A 19,665-nucleotide genomic window follows, 5' to 3' on the forward strand; every position below is an offset into this window, starting at 1 on the left:
TGGGTTATTATCAATGCTTTGGGTATTTGGGAAGCATCTCACAGTCATGTCCTTCTCTTTCCTCCTTGATTTCTCACCCCTCACTGCTCCTGCCTCCCTAAGAAGGGGCAGAATCCTTTGCTGAAGTCCCCCTCTGGCTCACACATTCTGGGTCATCAGCTTCATGCCTGCTGCTCTACAGTGTTCAGAGGCAGTGAAAACGTGAGTGTCCTCACATGGGAATGAAAGTGGATTTTGAAAAGGACCATGTTCTCTAGATGCGTGTGCAAGAGACACACTCGAAAATTAAATATCTCAGTTAATAAGTGCCTCCCTTATAAAGATCAACCACGATTAGATCTTCAAAAAGCTAATTTCTTATCCAATACTTTTTTATATAATTGAATCCATTTCTGAAGTACATATTATAGGAAGAAAACGGTAGAAAAATTCCCTGGTGTCTGTTCATTTTCTTCAAAGGAAACTAAATGCTGAGCTGTTAGAATAAATGTAGGTTGGGATGAATGGTGGAGGAAAGCCTCACAGAATACATCTACCAATTCTGTGATATCGTATTCTCCCAGTGCTCTGTATACAGTAAGTGCTCAATAAATATGATTGACTGATTGATCCGAAGCGGTATGGGAGAGAGGCAGGGAGAAGCCACCATCTTGGCTATGAAAATTCTATGTTCTTCAGAGTGTCAAGTAAAGACCAGGCAACTGGGTGCATGTGAACCCGAGATGCATTTAATGAGTCATTAACTTACATGACTAAGACACTATAGAAACAGAAGTCCTGTTGGGTTCCTCTCACTAACCATGTCAGCATGGGGCAAAGCTGGGCTTTCTGTGTCTCACTGCATCTTAAGGTGGTAATGGAATCTGACAAATTAGCCAGTTAACTTCAGGGAGATTTCCTACTGGTACTTTTTACCACAGCTCTGCACAGAATGGTATTACAGTGTTGGCTTGTAGCATGTGATCTCCTAATTATCCTGGGAATCTTGATTGACAGCCACTGCCTGGAGGCCCTGAAAGCCCTGCATTTTCTCTCTCACCCTGCCTCCAACCTGCCCAGGTTCTAAGAATGACCTTGAAGGAACTGGCAGTTGGACTGGGAGAGAGTGAGGAAGGATAGATGAGCTGTTAGTGGGAGAGCTCAGAGAGGGTACTAGAGGAGCTTAGCTGGAAAAATATCTACCTAGGCTGCCCAGCACAGTTCCCACCTACATTAGGTTTGCCTTATTCATACGATCTTCAAAAATGCACTTGACCCATCTAGAAGAGCCACTAACATGGCCATGCAGTTAAGGATTGTCTTTGCTTTTGTTCAGTGTAGAGAAGCAGTGTGGCCTAGTGGATGGAGCACAGGCCTGGAAGTCAGAAAGACTTGAGTTCTAATCCCCCGACTCTGCAACTTGTCCGCTGTGGAACCTTGGGCAAGTCACCTAACTTTTCTGGGCCTCAGTTTCTCATCTGTGAAACGTGGATTAAGACTGTGAGCTCCATGTGGGACATGGACTACTGTGTCCAATCTGATTAACTTGTATCTACCCCAGCCCTTACTATAGTGCCTGGCACATAGTAAGTACTTAACAAATGCAATTAACGACCCCAAAAAGTATGGAAGTCCTGACTCTCCCTTACGTTGAGTAACTTAGGGAGCTTATTCATAGAACTCACTTCCATCACTGCATTCTGCAAGCTGGCCAGTACACTATCCAAAGGTGCCCAGCTGAAGAAGAAGGGAGAAAGCAGAATCAAAAAAGCAAGCATGGCTTCCAGGAGACTAACAGAGTGTGGGGTCAAAGGAGCATCAAGCTTCCCACCTAGTTGAACTTCTTTAAAGCCATGAGACCTGAATTCATTCATCCTCTCGAGCACTGTCCCTGGTGCAAACACCGAACCTCTCTCAACATCACACGCAGACCACATTATCATCAGTGAACCAAGCCCTGCAGTACTTGAGGAAACACTCACACCAACATAGTTCACTCTATGGCACATGTGGGAGAAGTGAATGATGGCATGGCAACATTCCTAAGCTTCTGGTTGAAGGACTGCAAAGGGACACATGCAAGCAGGGAGGGCAGAAGAAATTATTTTAAGTCTTGGCAAAGCACAGTCTGGAACAACATGGCCTTTTGGGAGACAGCAGCCTGAAACAGATCAAGGGTGGCTTTCTTCAGGAAGGATCAGGATATCAAGAGGAAGGCTGATGAAGAGAGGCAGACGGTGTTTGGGGTAAAGGCATCAGCATGGCAAAGAGCTATATTTAGGTGTGGTTGTGTACGCAATCTGGAAGAAATCAGCTGCCCGTTTGTTCACAAGCTTCCTCCTCAAGTGCCTAGTATAGCGCTCTGCACACAGTCAGCGATCAATAAATACGATTGATCAACTGATACCCACACTCATGGATTGGCTTTCATCGTGAGCAGAATCATTTCCCAAAAGAAGGAAGTAATAATAATAATAATGTTGGTATTTGTTAAGCACTTACTACGTGCAGAGCACTGTTCTAAGCACTGGGATAGATACAGGGGAATGAGGTTGTCCCACGTGAGGCTCACAGTCTTCATCCCCATTTTACAGATGAGGGAACTGACGCACAGAGAAGTGAAGTGACTTGCCCACAGTCACATAGCTGACAAGGGGCAGAGTAGGGATTCGAACCCATGACCTCTGACTCCCAAGCCCGGGCTCTTTCCACTGAGCCACGCTGCTTCTCTTCATCTACAGATGTGTGTGTGTGTGTGTGTGTGTGTGTATGTATGTGTGTGCAGTATCATCACTTGTATGTTTTCTCTCTGATGCTCATCCACACTCCTCTTGGTCCCTGAAGTATCAACAATTGATCAATCAGCTGTATATATTAAGAGCTTACTGTGTACAGAGCACTGTCCTAAGCACTTGGGAGAGCACAATATAACCGAGTTGGTAGACACGTATATACAAAGAGCTTACAGTTTAGAGGAAATATAAAGGCTCTTCCCCAGTATCGAGAGAGGGGACTTTATTGGAGAACCTCTCTCTTGCAGGTAACGGTGATAGTTTATCTCTAAAATTCAATGCCACCAAAAGGAAGGGAAGAAAATTGGGTTGGGAGAATGGGCCAAGTACCAAGAATCAGAAATTCCTTCTATCCTTGACTCACCCGGAGCTGGTCTGAGGTATCAGCTACACTATCTCTCCTTCACCGCCCTGTCGTAGCGCTGCAAGCCTTCGCATTGCTCAAGGATAAACAGGTTGGAGTTGCATATGGTTAACGTTTCCTGTCTGAGCTGGTGCAGGGAAAGGTTGTTTAGCATCTGCGGGTCTCACACAGTGTCATGGGCACATGGGCCGTAAAAGAATGACTGAAGTCACTGCAGACAGCATGGAGTCCACCTTCTCACAATTGCCCAGGAGAACATAGATAATTAAATTAGCGTGGATTTAATGCAAAAGCCAGCAATAGAACAAGACCCCCCCTCCGCTTCTCCACCATGTTCCCCAAATTTACCTTTATTATACCCAGCAGTAATACCAGAGGAGAAAGAGTAATTAAAAAAATGACAACAGTAATAACCATTTATATTTACATAATTCCGCTCTGCCAGTAAGATTCCAAAGCACTTAAGGAACCCTATGTAGAAATTATTAACTGAAATGCAGCCGTCTGATCTTGTAGAAGAGGGAAAACAGGTCTTACCCTGAGCCTCGTACCTGGCAGATTTTCTCTGTGGGGGTTACTGAGAAGCCCCAGGGCTGGAGGGATATATTTGGGAGAGAGGCCGCATATTAGAACCTGGGCTCTGTTTATCAGTTTCCTGCTCCCTCTCTGTCCCTTCAAACCTGAGGCTCAAACACACACACACACACGTGCACGCTCACACACACACACACATGGTCTCATTATAATTTCCAGGTAGCCATAACAGAGTGAACCATTAAAAGGAACCCAGCTTGCTCAACCACGTCGACCTGAAAGGGTGGAATTCAGCCCAGTACATGCTTGAGCAACTTGTGCAATGTCAACCTCCTTTCATCTTCTCTCCTGGTGACTGCCTGGCCCTTGGAGTTAAAGGGCAACTTCTCCGGCCCACCTTCTGTAGTCTCCCAGCCAGGAGGCCCCGTTCCTCCCCAAAGAACTGCAAAGGAGGCATCTTTTTTCTGCCCTTCCCTTCCCATCCTGGGTCAAGTTGTCATGTCACTCTCACGTGGATTGTTAACGGAGAATCTCCCTAGCAGAGGTCTGGATTAGTCAACCCCGACTCAAGGAGGGCTTTGTGAATGAGATTAGCCAGTGCAATTCAACCCAAGCATCAGATTCTCAATGAGGAAGATCAGTCCAGTATAGCCCCTCATCTACTCTCCCAGGACCAGTAATGACTTGCCCTTGGTGAGAGGAGGAGAAGCTGATTTGTTTACCTCTCACTACGTCTGTTTACCTCTCACTAGGTCGTAAGCTCCTTCAGGGCAAGGGTCGTGTCTACTAACACTATTTATACTTTCCCAAGCACTTTGTACAGCATTCTGCAGAGTAAGCCATCGATAAATGCTATTGATTGATAGATTTGTTGATTTTTCATTCTGTTCTCAGCCCCACTTCCCTAGAGAGGCAGGACAGAGTGGTGCTTTATGAGGTTATTTACAAATCCTAACAAGAAATAGGGGATCGGGAAGCATAGGTGTTCAGGGACAGAACAAAGATTTTTGCTTTCGAGAGCTAGTTAGGACATAAACTCTCCAGATCACGAGCAGGTTTTGTTTTCACTGTTACTCAGATTGTTCACCAGTTATGCCCCAATGCAAATGAACCCAAAACCCACTGGTGCCGTTGCCTGGTTTAAATTTTTACGAGATATTCTTCCCCTTGACTCTATTTATTGCCATTGTTCTTGTCTGTCCGTCTCCCCCGATTAGACTGTAAATCCGTCAAACGGCAGGGACTGTCTCTATCTGTTGCCGACTTGTTCATCCCAAGCGCTTAGTACAGTGCTCTGCACATAGTAAGCGCTCAATAAATACTATTGAATGAATGAATGAATGAATAAATTCTGATGTTCAATTTTGTCAGGACCTGAAAAGAAAATGTTCCACATTAGCATCTAGGAATGGATTATACCCTTTGTGGATTATCCGCAGCAGAGTTTGTAAACTCTCAACAGCCATGAACCTGCCTCCTTATAACCTCTTCCACCTGCCATCCCAAGCCCATCTTTGTCAAGGCCTCCTCACCCATTTTATATTATGTGCTATGTTGGATTTTCCAGACTAAGGCTCTCCCCCGTCAGTGTGGATAATTTGTGGTGAATTTTCTCCTGATTTTTCATTAACAGCATTTGCTTAGAAAGCATCTTACCTGATTAACTGACAAATTTGACCCATTACTAAATATACACATGATGACACACTTGAAAAGGCCACATTCCTTCCTATTCCTTTCTTTAGTGAATTGAAGTGGTCTAATGTGTAGGTGGGCTGAAAACTTTCCGAGGATTTTTTGAAAAAAAATACTATCCTTGCCAAAAATGAAATACATTGGACTAATCAGAGTCTGGGGGAGGGGATGAGAATGTGGCGAGAATGTGGATTTTCTTTTATGCTATTTGGTAAGTGCTTACTAAATTCCAAGCACTGTACTAAGTGCTGGAGTAGATATGAGCTAATCAGGTTGGACACGGATCCTGTCCACTTGTCTGCTGTGTGTCTCGTTATATCCCGGCTAGACTACTGTGTCAGCCTTCTCTCTGACCTCCCTTCCTCCTCTCTCGCCCCGCTCCAGTCTATTCTTCACTCCGCTGCCCGGCTCATCTTCCTGCAGAAACGATCTGGGCATGTCACTCCCCTTATTAAACAACTCCAGTGGTTGCTTATCGACCTCCGCTCCAAACAAAAACTCCTCACTCTAGGCTTCAAGGCTCTCCATCACCTTGCCCCTTCCTACCTCTCCTCCCTTCTCTCTTTCTACCACCCACCCCGCACGCTCCGCTCCTCCGCCGCCCACCTCCTCACCGTCCCTCGGTCTCGCCTATCCCGCCGTTGACCCCTGGGCCACGTCCTCCCGCGGTCCTGGAACGCCCTCCCTCCTCACCTCCGCCAAACTGATTCTCTTTCCCTCTTCAAAACCCTACTTAAAACTCACCTCCTCCAAGAGGCCTTCCCAGACTGAGCTCCTCTTCTCCCTCTACTCCCTCTGCCACCCCCGCTTTACCTCTCCGCAGCTAAACCCTCTTTTTCCCCTTTTCCCTCTGCTCCTCCACCTCTCCCTTCCCTTCCCCACAGCACTGTACTTGTCCGCTCAACTGTATATATTTCCATTGCCCTATTTATTTTGTTAATGAATTGTACATCGCCTCGATTCTATTTAGTTGCCATTGTTTTTACGAGATGTTCTTCCCCTTGACTCTACTTATTGCCATTGTTCTTGTCTGTCCGTCTCCCCCGATTAGACTGTAAACCCGTCAAACGGCAGGGACTGTCTCTATCTGTTGCCGACTTGTTCATCCCAAGCGCTTAGTACAGTGCTCTGCACATAGTAAGCGCTCAATAAATACTATTGAATGAATGAATGAATGACCTTGGGCAAGTCACTTAATCCCCATTTTACAGATGAGGGAACTGAGGCCCAGAGGAGGTAAGTGCTGGAGTAGATACAAGCAAATCAGGTCGGACACAGTCTATGTCCCACATGGGGCTCACAGTCTTAATCCCCATTTTACAGATGAGGGAACTGAGGCCCAGAGGAGTTAAGACTGTGAGCCCCATGTGGGACATAGACTGTGTCCAACCTGATTTGCTTGTATCTAACCCAGCACTTAGTACAGTGCCCGGCACATAGTGAGCACTTAACAAATGCCATTAAAAGGGAAAAAAGCACTTAGTACAGTGATGTGCACTCAGCAAGGACTCAATAAGTACCACTGAATTGATAATAATGATAATGGTATTTGTTAAATACTTACTATGTGCCTCACATTGGGTACCCAGTCCTTATCTCACATGGGACTAATATGAGAAGTGGGAGGTAGAACAAGTATTTTGTTCTCCTCAAGAGAAAGCTTCATGAACATCAGAAGGCCAAGAGGCAGGCTCTAAAACAGAGACAGAATGGAACAAATCCCCTAGTGCAGCAAGGAATGAAAGTGCAGATAATGCAGAAAAGTGTGCCAGTCAGGCATCAATTTTTTTTTGCCCCATTCCCGCACATAGCTAGGATCACCCAGGCTGTAGTGTCATCTGCCAAAATAAAGGACAGCTGAAGGAGAGATACTGTGTAGTAGATCAGTCCTCTTCCTCCACACTGTCAATAATAATGTCTTTTCTTATTTTGGATAATTGTGCTAATGAGAAATTGCTAACTGTAACATGCGGACACCTTAAAAGGGGAGCTAGTGGAGCACTAGAAGCAGATAATTGATCTCCAGCATGACTGGGATTTCCAAGCCGATGTTAAGTTTAACAGTCTCGAAAGGTGTTTTGGAGTTCAAATGCAAAACAATCCCTCCCTTGGAGGGAATCCTGTGAATTAGTCAAGAGACCCAGGCGTTTATTGCTAGAGGGCATAGTTATCTTTATAGTGCTCTATATAAGAAAGCCAGGTCCTAAGGCACACCTATATCCATGAAGAACCACCATGTTCTAAGTGAGGACACTAAAAAGTTGTAGTATCCATACAAACGTATTTGTTCAAACAAATCACTCCTGAATGTGGAAACTACACTCAGTTTGGAGAGATGTACTTTTGGAATTTAAGAGCATTCAGGGATTCAATCAATCGACTGTTTTTCTTGGGTGCTTACTCTCTGCAGAACACTGCATTAAGTGCTTAGAAGAGTACAGTATAACAGAGTTGGTAGATATGTTCCCTGCCCACAAGGCATTAATGGCCTAGAGGGGGAGGCAGACATTAAAATAAATTACAGGTATGTTCATAAATGCTCTGGGGCTGAGGGCGTGGTGAATAAAGGGTATACAAATCCACGTACAACTGTGAGGCAGAAGGAAGACAAAGTAGGGGAAATGAGGGTTTAGTCAGGGAAAGCCTCTTAGGGGAAATGGGATTTTAATAAGAATTTGAAGGTGGGGAGAGTGTTGGTTGGTCCCGTAAGAAGGGAGAGGGAGTTCCAGGTCGAAGGCAAAGGACAAAGGGATGGTGGTAAAATAGCTGAGATTGAGGTACAGTGAGTAGGTTGGCTTTAGAGGAGTGAAGTTAGCATTCTTGGTTGCAGTAGAAGAACAGTGAGGAAAGATTTATGTCATCTATTCATGAATGTCTTCTGGGGTTCTATCCTCTCATGTACCCATTCCCCCTCCCACCCTCTACCATTATCCTAGCCCCTTTGTCCCCAAGGCAAACTCCCAGTTCAGGGTATTCACACCTACCTGAGGTAGCCCCTCTTGCCCCTCCACTGAACTCCCAAGGCTCATGGATAATGTCTTCTACAAACTTGGAGAGAGCAGCCTATTACTCTGGCCTCTCAAGAAAGGTTCATGCAGACTGATTAGTGGTTTGGTGACCATATATTTGAGTAAAACGATTTTTCACAAACAGAAAATGAAACACACTGGAAAAGGGTGAGAAGCTGCATGGTCTAGTGGATAGAACATGGGCCTGGGAGTCAGAATGATCTGAGTCCTAATCCCGGCTCTGCCATTTGTCTGCTCTGCGACCTTGGGCAAGACACTTCACTTCTCTGTGCCTCAGTTCCTTCATCTGTAAAATGGGGATTAAGACTGTGAGCCTCATGTGAGGCATGGACTGTATCCAAACTGATTAGCTTGTATCTACCCCAGGCTTAGTACAGTGCCTGGAGCATAGTAAGTACTTAACAAATATTTTTTTAAAAAGATAATTCAACAAGAGATGGTTTGAGAGTCTACTTGAAGAAATTAATGTTGGTATTTGTTAAGCGCTTACTATGTGCCGAGCACTGTTCTGAGCACTGGGGTAGACTCAGGGGAATCAGGATATTCATTCATTCATTCAATAGTATTTATTGAGCGCTTACTATGTGCAGAGCACTGTACTAAGCGGTTGGAATGAACAAGTCGGCAACAGATAGAGACAGTCCCTGCCGTTTGACGGGCTTACAGTCTAATCGGGGGAGACGGACAGACAAGAACAATGGCAATAAATAGAGTCAAGGGGAAGAACATCTCATAAAAACAATGGCAACTAAATAGAATCAAGGCAATGTGCAATTCATTAACAAAATGAATAGGGTAATGGAAATATATACAGTTGAGCGGACGAGTACAGTGCTGAGGGGATGGGAAGGGAGGGGGGAGGAGCAGAGGGAAAGGGGGATATCCTACGTGGGGCTCACAGTCTTAATCCCCATTTTACAGATGAGGTAACTGAGGCACAGAGAAGTTAAGTGACTTGCCCACAGTCACACAGCTGACAAGTTGCAGAGCTGGAATTTGAACTCATGACCTCTGATGACCTTTACCATCACAACTGACTTCTAAGGCACCCTCCACTGAGGAAAGTCAAATCTGGGAGGACTAAAACTTTACAAATAAATAAATATGAGGCCACCCCTGCCTTGTCTCTTGGGCCCAATTCAATCAATCAGATAACCAATGTACAATTCTCCCCGGTTCTTTTTCCATGCCTTGCTTCTCTGACTTTCCCATTCGGGGTCAACTAGGAAATCCCCCTTTGTAGATAGGACAAGCCAAGACCTCACCCCAGCACATCCAAAGCTAGTGTAATTTCCCTTCTGGCCTCTGTCACCCACGCTGCTTTACCTCTTGTTGTGTGGAAGTGTTGTGGTTGGAGAATGGGGAGCACTCTGCTCAAGAGATGGAGAGTAAATCTAACCTCCTGTAAGGTGAAAGAAGGTGTTTCCAAGAACCTCCTGTAAGGTGAAAGAAGGTGTTTCCAAGAGCCTGCTCTCTCACCGAAAAAGGTGTCATGTCGGGATGGATTGAGTATCCAACTATCATGGAGGTATATTTGATGCAGCATCCCATTTATGAGGAGATTGTGCGCTGTTTTTTTTTTGTTTTCTATGGTATTTGTGTAAATGCTTTCTCTGTGCCAAGAACTGTAATAAGCGCTGGGGTAGATACAATCTAATCAGGTTGGACACAGTCCCTGGGCCGTGTGGACACAGAGGCACAGAGAAGTTAAATGTCTTGCCCAAGGGCACACAGCAGACAAGTGACAGAGCAGGGGTTAGAACCTAGGTCTTTCTGGCTCCCAGGCTCTGTCCACTTGACCATGCTGCTTCCCATGAATCAGTGTTAGATTGGATGTGATCACTTCTCTTTTCTGGGCTTTGATGCTAATGTTTCCTAAACAAAAAAATTGTATTTTGTCTCCCTGGGTTTTTTAAAGACTAAAAGAGAGAGAGAGAAATAGAATTAAACTTGGGCTTTAAATCGTGGTTCCTACACCAGTGAGAATAGCAGTTCCAAAACTAGGAAAGAGGAATAAAACTCAGACATCCGTGACTATCCCTGAACTCTATGATGTGTGCAGAAAATGTTTTTCACAGAAAAATTATAGACAAATTATAGAGCTTGATATATTCATGACATTTCATGAGGCTTTTTTTATTATTAAAAAGGTCCTTGGAACTGTCAAATTCTGCCTGTGAGACTAGGGGTTTTTGAGGGGGAGATGATCCTTCAGCAGTGCTGGAGACTGAACAGCTGTGGGGTAGTTGTGCACAGTGTTGTTTAAGAAATTTTCCCCTCTAGCTTGGGATTTGGCTGTCCTGTTTGGGAGGGCCAAATTACTTGGACACTTACCATGGTCCATGAACAGGGGAATTGGAATTTGTTGCTATTACATCCATTCAGGGGAAAAAAAATCCCTCTGAAGAAGCAACTTTTAAAAGGGAGGAAAGGAATATTTTCTAATAAATTTCCAAATTCATTCATTCATTCAATCATAAATATTGAGTGCTTTACTGTGTGCAGAGTACTGTACTAAGCACTTGGGAGAGCATAATACAACAATAAACAGACACCTGCCAGCACTAAAATCTATCTGCCTCTGAGAATCAGTGGTCTAGGGGCATTCAACCCTCTCCTTTCTTTTCCACTTTCTGTGTCCCAGAAACTTACATGTACCTGTACAGAAAAACAAAACAATGTAGTATCTCTGCATATTTTCAGAATAATAGATTGTATTTCAGTGAAAGCTTCCAGAGGAGTCCACTTTTGGGCAAAGACCAAGATAAAACTTCAGATGACTTAGCTCATGGCTCTGATGTCATGTTTGAACAATAGAGCTCTTTAATAGAAGCTCTTGGCTATACAATCAGAATAAGTAATTATCTAAAACAAGGCTACCTAATTAAGTGAAGGGGGTTTGGCAACAGCATTAACTATGAAATTGGAACTTTATTTTAAAAGTGCCTTATTATAGAATCATAAAGTGTATACGATCTAGTATTGTGTCACTGCATATTTTTATAATATAGAGCAGCGGGCTTCTCCTGTTTATCATTTTGTGTGACACATCATAGTGTTGATATTAATCTAACCCATGGCCTTTGGCTTCTGTGTAGAAATGTTCACAGTACAGATTGGTTTATGCAGCTACGAACATGAAAAGCATAGAAGAGCTGGTGTGCCTATGACTATTAACGTCTGTCTCCCCCTCTAGACCGTAAGCTCAGGATGGGCAGGGAACGGTTCTGCTAACCCTGTTGTATTGTAGTCTCTCAAAGGCTTAGTACAGTGCTCTGCACATAGTAAGTGCTCAATATTTACCATTAATTGATTGATAATGTTGAATTCACACTGGTTGGAACACAAAAACATAAGAATTTCCATCCTGGACAAGACCAGCTCAGGGTTCCGTATCCCACATCATTCCACAGCAATGATTGACTGATTGATGGATTGACTGAGGAATAGTTGTCCTCTTGACCATTCACCCTCACGGTTTGGAATCTATCTTCATCAGTGGTAATTATTGAGCATTTGCTTTGTACAGAGCACATGTACTAAGTGCTTGGGAGAGCACAATACGACAGAATTGATGGACATATTCCCTGCCCAAGAGAAGCTTACGGTCTAGAGGATCATCTGACATCCACAATTTTCCCTCTTCCCCATGAATTTATCCTTCTTTTTAGATTTTCTGTGAGCACAACTTTCTGAGGTAATGGCTTTCACAGGCTTGCTGCATGCTATGGGAAGAAATGCCTCCTTTGGTTTGTTTTGACCCTTCCACCTTCAAGCTTCAGTGGGTGTCCCCTAGAGTTTATGTTGTGAGAACTAAGGAACAACATTTCTGTTTGCATTGTCCACTCGGTGAATGATTTTGCAAACTTCTTTCGCGACCTTTCTTAGCTTTCATCTTTCCAGACTGTAGAGTCTTAATCTTTTCAGTTTGTACTCTTATGGAGTCCTGTTCCACCCTGTGTTCATCTAGTTGCCTGCGTACCTTCTCCTACTTTAATAAGTCAAAGAGACAACCAGAAGTGACCTAGTACCTAAAGTGTGGTAGTGCTAGATTTTATACAGTAGCCTGTACTTTCTTTGTTTTGGGGACCCTTCCAAATGATACCACTTTATTCATCAATAGTGTCTGCTGTGTGACCTTGGGCAAGTCACTTAACTTCTCTGTACCTCAGTTACATCATCTGTAAAATGGGGATTAAGACTGTAAACCCCACTTGGGACAACCTGATTACCTTGTATCTACCCCAGCTCTTAGAACAGTGCTTAGCACATAGTAAGTGCTTAACAAAATACCAAAGTTATTGTTATTTATCGAGTGCCTAATATGAGTAGACACTGAACTAATCACTTGAGATGAAAAGTAATGATAATGATAATAATAATTGTGGTATTTGTTAAGCACTTACTGTGTGCCAAGCACTATACTAAGGGCTGGGGTAGATACAAGGTAATTGCGTTGGACACTGTCCCTGTCCCACTTGGGGCTCACAGTCTTAATCCCCATTTTCCAAGTGAGGCAGAGAGAAGTGAAGCAATTTGCCCAAGGTCACACAGCAGGCAAGTGGCAGAACTGGAATTAGAATCCAGATACTTCTGACTCCCGGGCCTGTGCTCTATCTACTAAGCCATACTGCTTTTTAGCCACACTGCTTCTGTAGAGATAGTAGACATGACCCCTGTCCTCGAGGAGCTTACACTCAAGTAGAAGAGAGATTCTAAAATTAGTAAACTTAGCATGTAAGTATACTACTCTCACTGAGTATATTTATGCACGTAGGGCTGTACGCAAAGAATAGCGCTGAAGTACACAGAAGCACATGGACATGTAACTTTGAACAGCATTTCAGCCTAATGCCTTTGGAAAAAAAAAATCCCACTGCAACTGAAGTATCATCAATTGCTTCATTTTTTCTACTGTATACTTTATGAATTGCCTCATCATAATTAACTCCAACCACTGGAATTAATTACACCAGATGATTTGGAAATTGGTCTTCTCAATTCCTGTGGTATTGGTTGAGATCATTCTTCAGAGCGGAGGGTGGTGGTTTGGATAGAAGGCAGAAGATTGTTGGAAATCTAAGGAATTGGGGGTTTTTTATTATTATTTGTTGGGGGAAGGTTAGCAGGGGAGGTGAGTTGTTTTCAAAAAATTTTGTATCCTAAATGCACGTCTTTTGTCTTGGTTTTGGTTCTGTGAGGGAGTTCCTTAACATGAGAAGAAACAATTCTCAGGGGCAATTGCCAGCTAGAAAACAAAGAGGAAAGGGAAATCCTGAAAAATGAAGGGAATTTGGAAGTTTTTGAAGCATAATACTGAACCATAGAAAGTCAGCAGTGCTTCAAGCAAGTGCTTTAAGTGCCTTAAGAGAAGTAGTGTGGCCTAGTGGATAGAGCAGGGGCCTGGGAGCCAGAAGGACCTGGGTTTTAATTCTGGCTCTGCTGCTTGTTTGCTGTGTGATCTTGGGCAAGTCACTTCACTTCTCTATGTCTCAGTTACCGCAACTGTAAAATGGGGTTTAAGAATGTAAGCCCCATGTAGGACGTGGACTGTGTCCAACCTGATTAGCTTATACCTACCTCAGCTCATTGTGCAGTGCCTGGCACATAGTAAAAACTTAAATAATATTTTAAAAATACTCACATGTTATTGGCTTATGCCACTCTTCCTCTGAAACTGGGGAGTTATGCCTTCCTGTGTCCTCCTTCTTAAAGTTACTAGTAGAGGTAAAAAGCACTTACGCGCATCTCTTTCTACCAGGTTGCTTCTCCTATCTGTAATGTCTTTTAAATCTGACTCCCCTAAGGGCAGAGATCCTACTAATTATATTGTATTCTTCTAAGCGCCAAATACATTTCATTGATTGATTAATAGATCTGAGAGGATTGGTACAGACCAGTTTTTTTCTGTTTGTTTCATTCATGGTATTTGTTAAGCACTTACTATGTTCCAGTCACTGTTCTAAGCGTTGGAGTAGATACAAGATGCAAGTTTATCAATTTGGATACAGTCCATGTCCCACAGAGGGCTCACAGTCTTAATCCCCATTTTACAGATGAGGTAACTGAGGCCCAGAGCACTGAAGTGACTTGCCCAAGGTTACACGGCAGACAGCTGACAGAGCCAGGATTAGAAGCCAGGTCCTTATGACTCCCAGGCCCATTTCCTGTCCACTAGGCCATGCTGCTTCCCAAGTTTTGTCTTGACTAAGGCAGATAGTGCTGGCAGCAGCAGGGATCACATTAAGAATGGCAACTGTCTTTGCATTATCAGGGAAGAGACATTTCTCGAAGAGAAAGACTTGCCCTATCATTTATCTCTTTGCTCCCTGAGACACTCAAAAACATACTCGGTTCTATATTTTCAAGAAACTTGGTGTTGATTTTAAATGAAGTAACTTTGAAGGCAAAATAAGAAGCTCTCAATTTCTTAGAGGATTTGATTTCTTTCCAAGCTAAGTCATTTTTTTCAGTTTTCAAAAGGCTGCAGCCTACCTTTGAGAGGCTAGTCAGCACAGGATTCTGAAAAACAATTACTGAGCATTTGATCCGGACACAGTCAAACAGGTACAGGAACTGAAAGTGACTTTAGAAAAAGGAGATGGAGTCTCTCGTCAGGAACAACCGATGAGCCTCGGACCTGAGATTTCCAGACCCGGAATCTGTGCCGGGGAATTGATTATAGTGTTTGTGGCTTCTGCCACTCTCACTCTCTCCTCCTAGGCAGAGGTGTTCCCGCAGGGCATAGACTGCAAAAGTGTGTAGACAGTAAAGTGTGTAGCACATTGTGAAGTGTGTGGGCAGTCTTTGTCCATGTTAGCCAGGTAGGGGCATAAACAAGGTTAGAACTCAGGTCTCAGGTCTCCTGATTCCCAGAGCAGTACGCTTACCTCCCTGACCCGCACAAAAAAATCACAATAAGGCACCCTAAAATGTGCTACTGTTTTCAGTAGTGATGAGGAGAATAGTAGATATGGATTCTGGCTTGAAATTAAGAGCCAGTCTGAACTTCCTCCCCTTTCATATCAGACAGATCACCACTCTACCCATCTTTGAAGCATGATCACCACTCTACCCATCTTTGAAGCATTCCTAAAATCACATCTCCTCCAGGAAGCCTTCCCTGACTAATGTGTATTCTCGCCACCCCCACCCCATGTCACCTATGGACTTGAATTTATATTTATTCATTCAATTGTATTCATCAAGTGCTTACTGTGTGCAGAGCACTATACTAAACTCTTGGGCAAGAATAATACAATCCTTTTTACCCTCAATTCCTGGCCCTAGCACTTATGTACATATATCCTGAGAGCAGAGATCATGTCCTATCACTCTATTATACTCTTCCAAGTGTTTAATACAGTGCTCAATAAATACCATCGATTGATCGATTGATTTCATCGATTCCACCATATCGTTTATCTCAGAATTGGATTAAAGTGATTCTGACCCACATGTCTTTAGAAAGACACTTCTTGTTTTAGAGTCTAAAATTAATACTCTGAAGAGCCTCCTCTCATCAAGTCTAAGACAGGAACGCTAAATACTTTTAAGATCCTTCCAGGCTGTGGGATATTAATCCTTAGACATTTCCCTGGCATAGAAAGCAAACCATGAAATGAAAGCATCCTTGTCTGTGTTGAAGAAGGTGGCTGATTCTGAAGAATTCCCCTCTCTTTCCAGCCAATGTGTTGTCTCCCCTGTGTCTCCGTGGGATATATCCTCACCCTCGATCCTTCTCATCGGTTTCCTCTCCCTATAGAAAAGCCACTCCATTTTTTTGTCCTGCTGATTTGCCTTAATCAAATTGCTCAGTGATATAAAACACAGAGTGAAAGAAGAGGAGTTTTACCCATTTTCTCTTGATGTTTTCCTGAGCATTCTGGGTCTCCACTGCTCTCCTCCCCGCTGCCGGATCTCTGATGTGATACTGATTGTTGCTCATCACCCAGCCCCTTCCCCGACTGAACCCTGCTGGAGAAAGCACTGAGCTGGAGTCCCTCTCTGCTCTCTGCTTCCTGGGTCAAGGGTGGGTGGGATTCCTGTTAATGACAGAGTTGGCCAAACGACACATCTCTTGCCTGGAAACTGACCAAAAGCAACAGACTTGGTTTTTTCTTTCTGGGCCATCTGTAAAGGATTCTCACCCAGCTGCCCCACGTGAATATTTTAACATTTATAACAGATCCACCCCGCTCTCTTCTCTCCCCCTCCCCTAGATACACAAAGAGTTAAGCCAGGGAACCGATGCAGAAAGCTGTGCACTCTTAGCTTTGGTGGACTGGGATTGCAAGTTTAATTTTATGGGTTTAGGAGTCGCTGCTGAACAGCGGGCATCACATATACCCTGTGTCATGGCAACTCTTTCTCCAAATCGGTATCTTCATTCTGGCTTCCAAAACCACAATGACCACCAATATAAAGAGTGTATTTTTCTCTCTGAGGAGCAGCATGGCTTAATGGATAGAGCACGGGTCTGGGCGTCATAAGGACCTGGGTTCTAAGCCCAGCTTTGCCACTTGTCTGCTGTGTGACCTTGGGCAAGCCACTTGCCTTCTCTGGGCCTCGTTACCTCATCTGTAAAACGAGGATTAAGACCGTAAGCCCCATGGGGGATAGGGACTATGTCCCACCTGATTTTTTTGTATCTACCCCAGTGCTTAGAGAAGTGCCTGGCACATCAAAAACGCTTAAGAAAACCATAAAAAGGAGGGGCTGAAGCTACATTTAGGCACCCAAATTTTCCAGCTCATTCAAGCCCTAACAATCCCCTTCAGCTTCAACTTTCTCATATGGGTGGGTTTATTTTGGCTGTGGTTTCCAGACAATTTGGGCCCAAATTTATATATAGACTCTAGTTAACTTGACAGATAGGACACCCCAGAAAGTCTGGGGACCAATCTGAGCACTTGGCTGCCACTCAAAGGGTAGACCTCTTCACTGTCTCCTGGCAACAAGGATCATCAAATTTCCCATAAGGCAAGCGGTAAAGTTTTATAGTAAAAGAGGTACTGAAAGAGAGAACCAGCAATTGGAATGCTGAACGTAAAGGCACCTAGATTTGCTGGCCAGATGGATTCCAATCTTCCAAAGAGGAATGCTGACTGCTCTCTGTCTGGGGTCTAACCAACGTTCATTTTGAAAGACAGGAAAGTCCGGGGTCCATGCATTTCTTAATGGCACGAACGGTAGCAGCCGGGTTCTCCACTGAGCATAAATGAGACTTGTGAGTAGCTCTTACTGTCGATTGGCTTGAGGATAAGATGAAGCTGTTAATTTCAGCCCATGTGGAAAGTTTCTTCACTGTATGATTGGTACCTCTCCATTGCCCTAAGAGTCAGTCCCTCTCATCAGAGGTTGCCCGGGCTAAGGCCTCTCCTACTACAACCCAGCCTGCACTCTTCACTCCTTTAATGCCAACCTACTCACAGTACCTCAATCTTTTCTATCTTGCCACAGATCCCCCACCCACATCCTGCCTGTGATCTGGAGCATCCTCTCTCTTCATATCCGACAATTACTCTCCTCACCTTCGAAGCCGTACTGAAGGCACTTCTCCTGCAAGAGGCCTTCCCTGACCAAGTCCTCATTTCTTCTTCTCCCACTCTCTTCTGTGTCGCCCTGATTTGCTCTGTTTACTCACCCCTCTCTTAGTCCCATCAGCACTGAAGTCCATATTCATAATTTGTTTATTTATAATAATATCTGTCCGCCCCCTCTAGACTGTGAGCTTGCTGTGGGTGGGGAATGTGTCTGTTATATTGTTATAACGTACTCTCCCAAAAGTTTAGTGCAGTGCTCAGCACACAGTAAGCGCTCAATGAATCTGATTGATGGATTGATTAGTCGTTCCTGCTTTTGAAGCCTCACCACTAAATTCCACCCCACTTTAGGCTCAGCTTACTCGATCTCCATCTTACTGGAGACCACTGAAATGATGAATAGCAGCCAAAGTAGGCTCTGCGCCAATATGCTGAGACTGGATTGTAAACAGAGAGTCTGGTTTCTCTGTCAGAGTGATCTTTTCTTTCTCTTTTGTAATAAAAATCCATCAATTAATCAACTAGTTAATTGATAGATTGATTAAATGGAAAAGGAGAGCCTGCCTTCTCCATCAGAGTGATCTTTTATAATGAAAAGTTATATGAGAAGTAGCACGGCTTAGTGGAAAGAGCACAGACCTGGAAGTCTGAGGACCTGGGTTCTAATCCTAGCACTGCCACTTATCTACTCTGGGCGACCTTGGGCAAGTCACTTCACTTCTTTGAGCCTCAGTTACCTCATCTGTAAAATGGGGGTTAAGACTGTGAGTTCCATGTGGGACATGGACTGTGTCCAACCCGACTAGCTTGACTCTACCCCAACGCTTAATGCCTGGCACGAAGTAAGAACTTAACAAATAGCATTAAAAAATAAGTTGCCTCCTCAAGAAAACTAAGCCTAGAAGGTGTCTCCATCTATCCTTGCTCTTCTTCCACATAACTCAACCTTCACGCTTTGTTCTTCTAATGCCAACCTACTCACTGTGTGCCGTTTTCTTGTCTCCTACTGTTGATCCCTTTGCTCATGCTCTCCCTCCTTCCTGACACTCCTTCCCTGCTTCACATTTGACAGATCGCAACTCTCCCCATCTTTAAAGTTCTATCTAAATCTCCTCCAGAAGTTCTTCCCTGACCAACATCTCATATCCACATCCTATTTCCCTCCCTACTGTGTCAGCTGTGAATCTTTACCTGCTAAGCATTTCGGTACCACCCCTTCTCCACCCTCCCCCTATAATAACACTGATTTCTTTGAACTCAGTGGCTTCTTCCTACCTGTAATTTAGTATAGTGTCAGACTGTAAGCTTCTTGAGGGCAGAGATTGTCTACTAACTCTATTGTACTCTCCCAAGTCCTTAATACAGTGTTCTGCATGGAGTAAGCCCTCAGAAAATACCATTGCTTAGCAACAACCGAAGTGATGATGAGAGAGAATCAGACTACAGAATAGTGCTTTAATTGTGGTATTTGTTAAGTTTTTACTACGTGCCAAGAACCATACTAAGTCCTTGGGAAGATACAAGATAGTTAGGTCGAATGTAGTCCTTATTTCTCCCGAGGTTCACAGTCTAAAAGGGTGGGAGTAAAGGTATTTAATCAGGGCTGGAGAAAAGGTATTTAATCTCCATTTGATGGAAGCACCCATAAAATTATGAGTAACAAATTTTCACATGAGAGTACTGTCTGTCTCACATACAAACACACACATACACACACACACACGTGT

General features: G+C 43.9%; 1 long non-coding RNA gene across 2 annotated transcripts in view; it reads right to left on the minus strand.

Annotated features, from left to right (window-relative positions):
• The window catches only part of LOC120638502, a 51,295-nt gene extending 34,935 nt beyond the window's left edge, over window positions 1–16,360 (minus strand). For both annotated transcript variants that reach the window (XR_005660196.1, XR_005660197.1), the window contains exon 1: window positions 16,249–16,360. This is a non-coding gene — a long non-coding RNA (uncharacterized LOC120638502). The remainder of the gene's footprint in view (window positions 1–16,248) is intronic.
• Window positions 16,361–19,665: the final 3,305 nt, after the last annotated feature.

Source organism: Ornithorhynchus anatinus, chromosome 7, assembly GCF_004115215.2.
Source record: "Ornithorhynchus anatinus isolate Pmale09 chromosome 7, mOrnAna1.pri.v4, whole genome shotgun sequence".
NCBI classification, from domain to species: Eukaryota; Metazoa; Chordata; class Mammalia; order Monotremata; family Ornithorhynchidae; genus Ornithorhynchus; species Ornithorhynchus anatinus.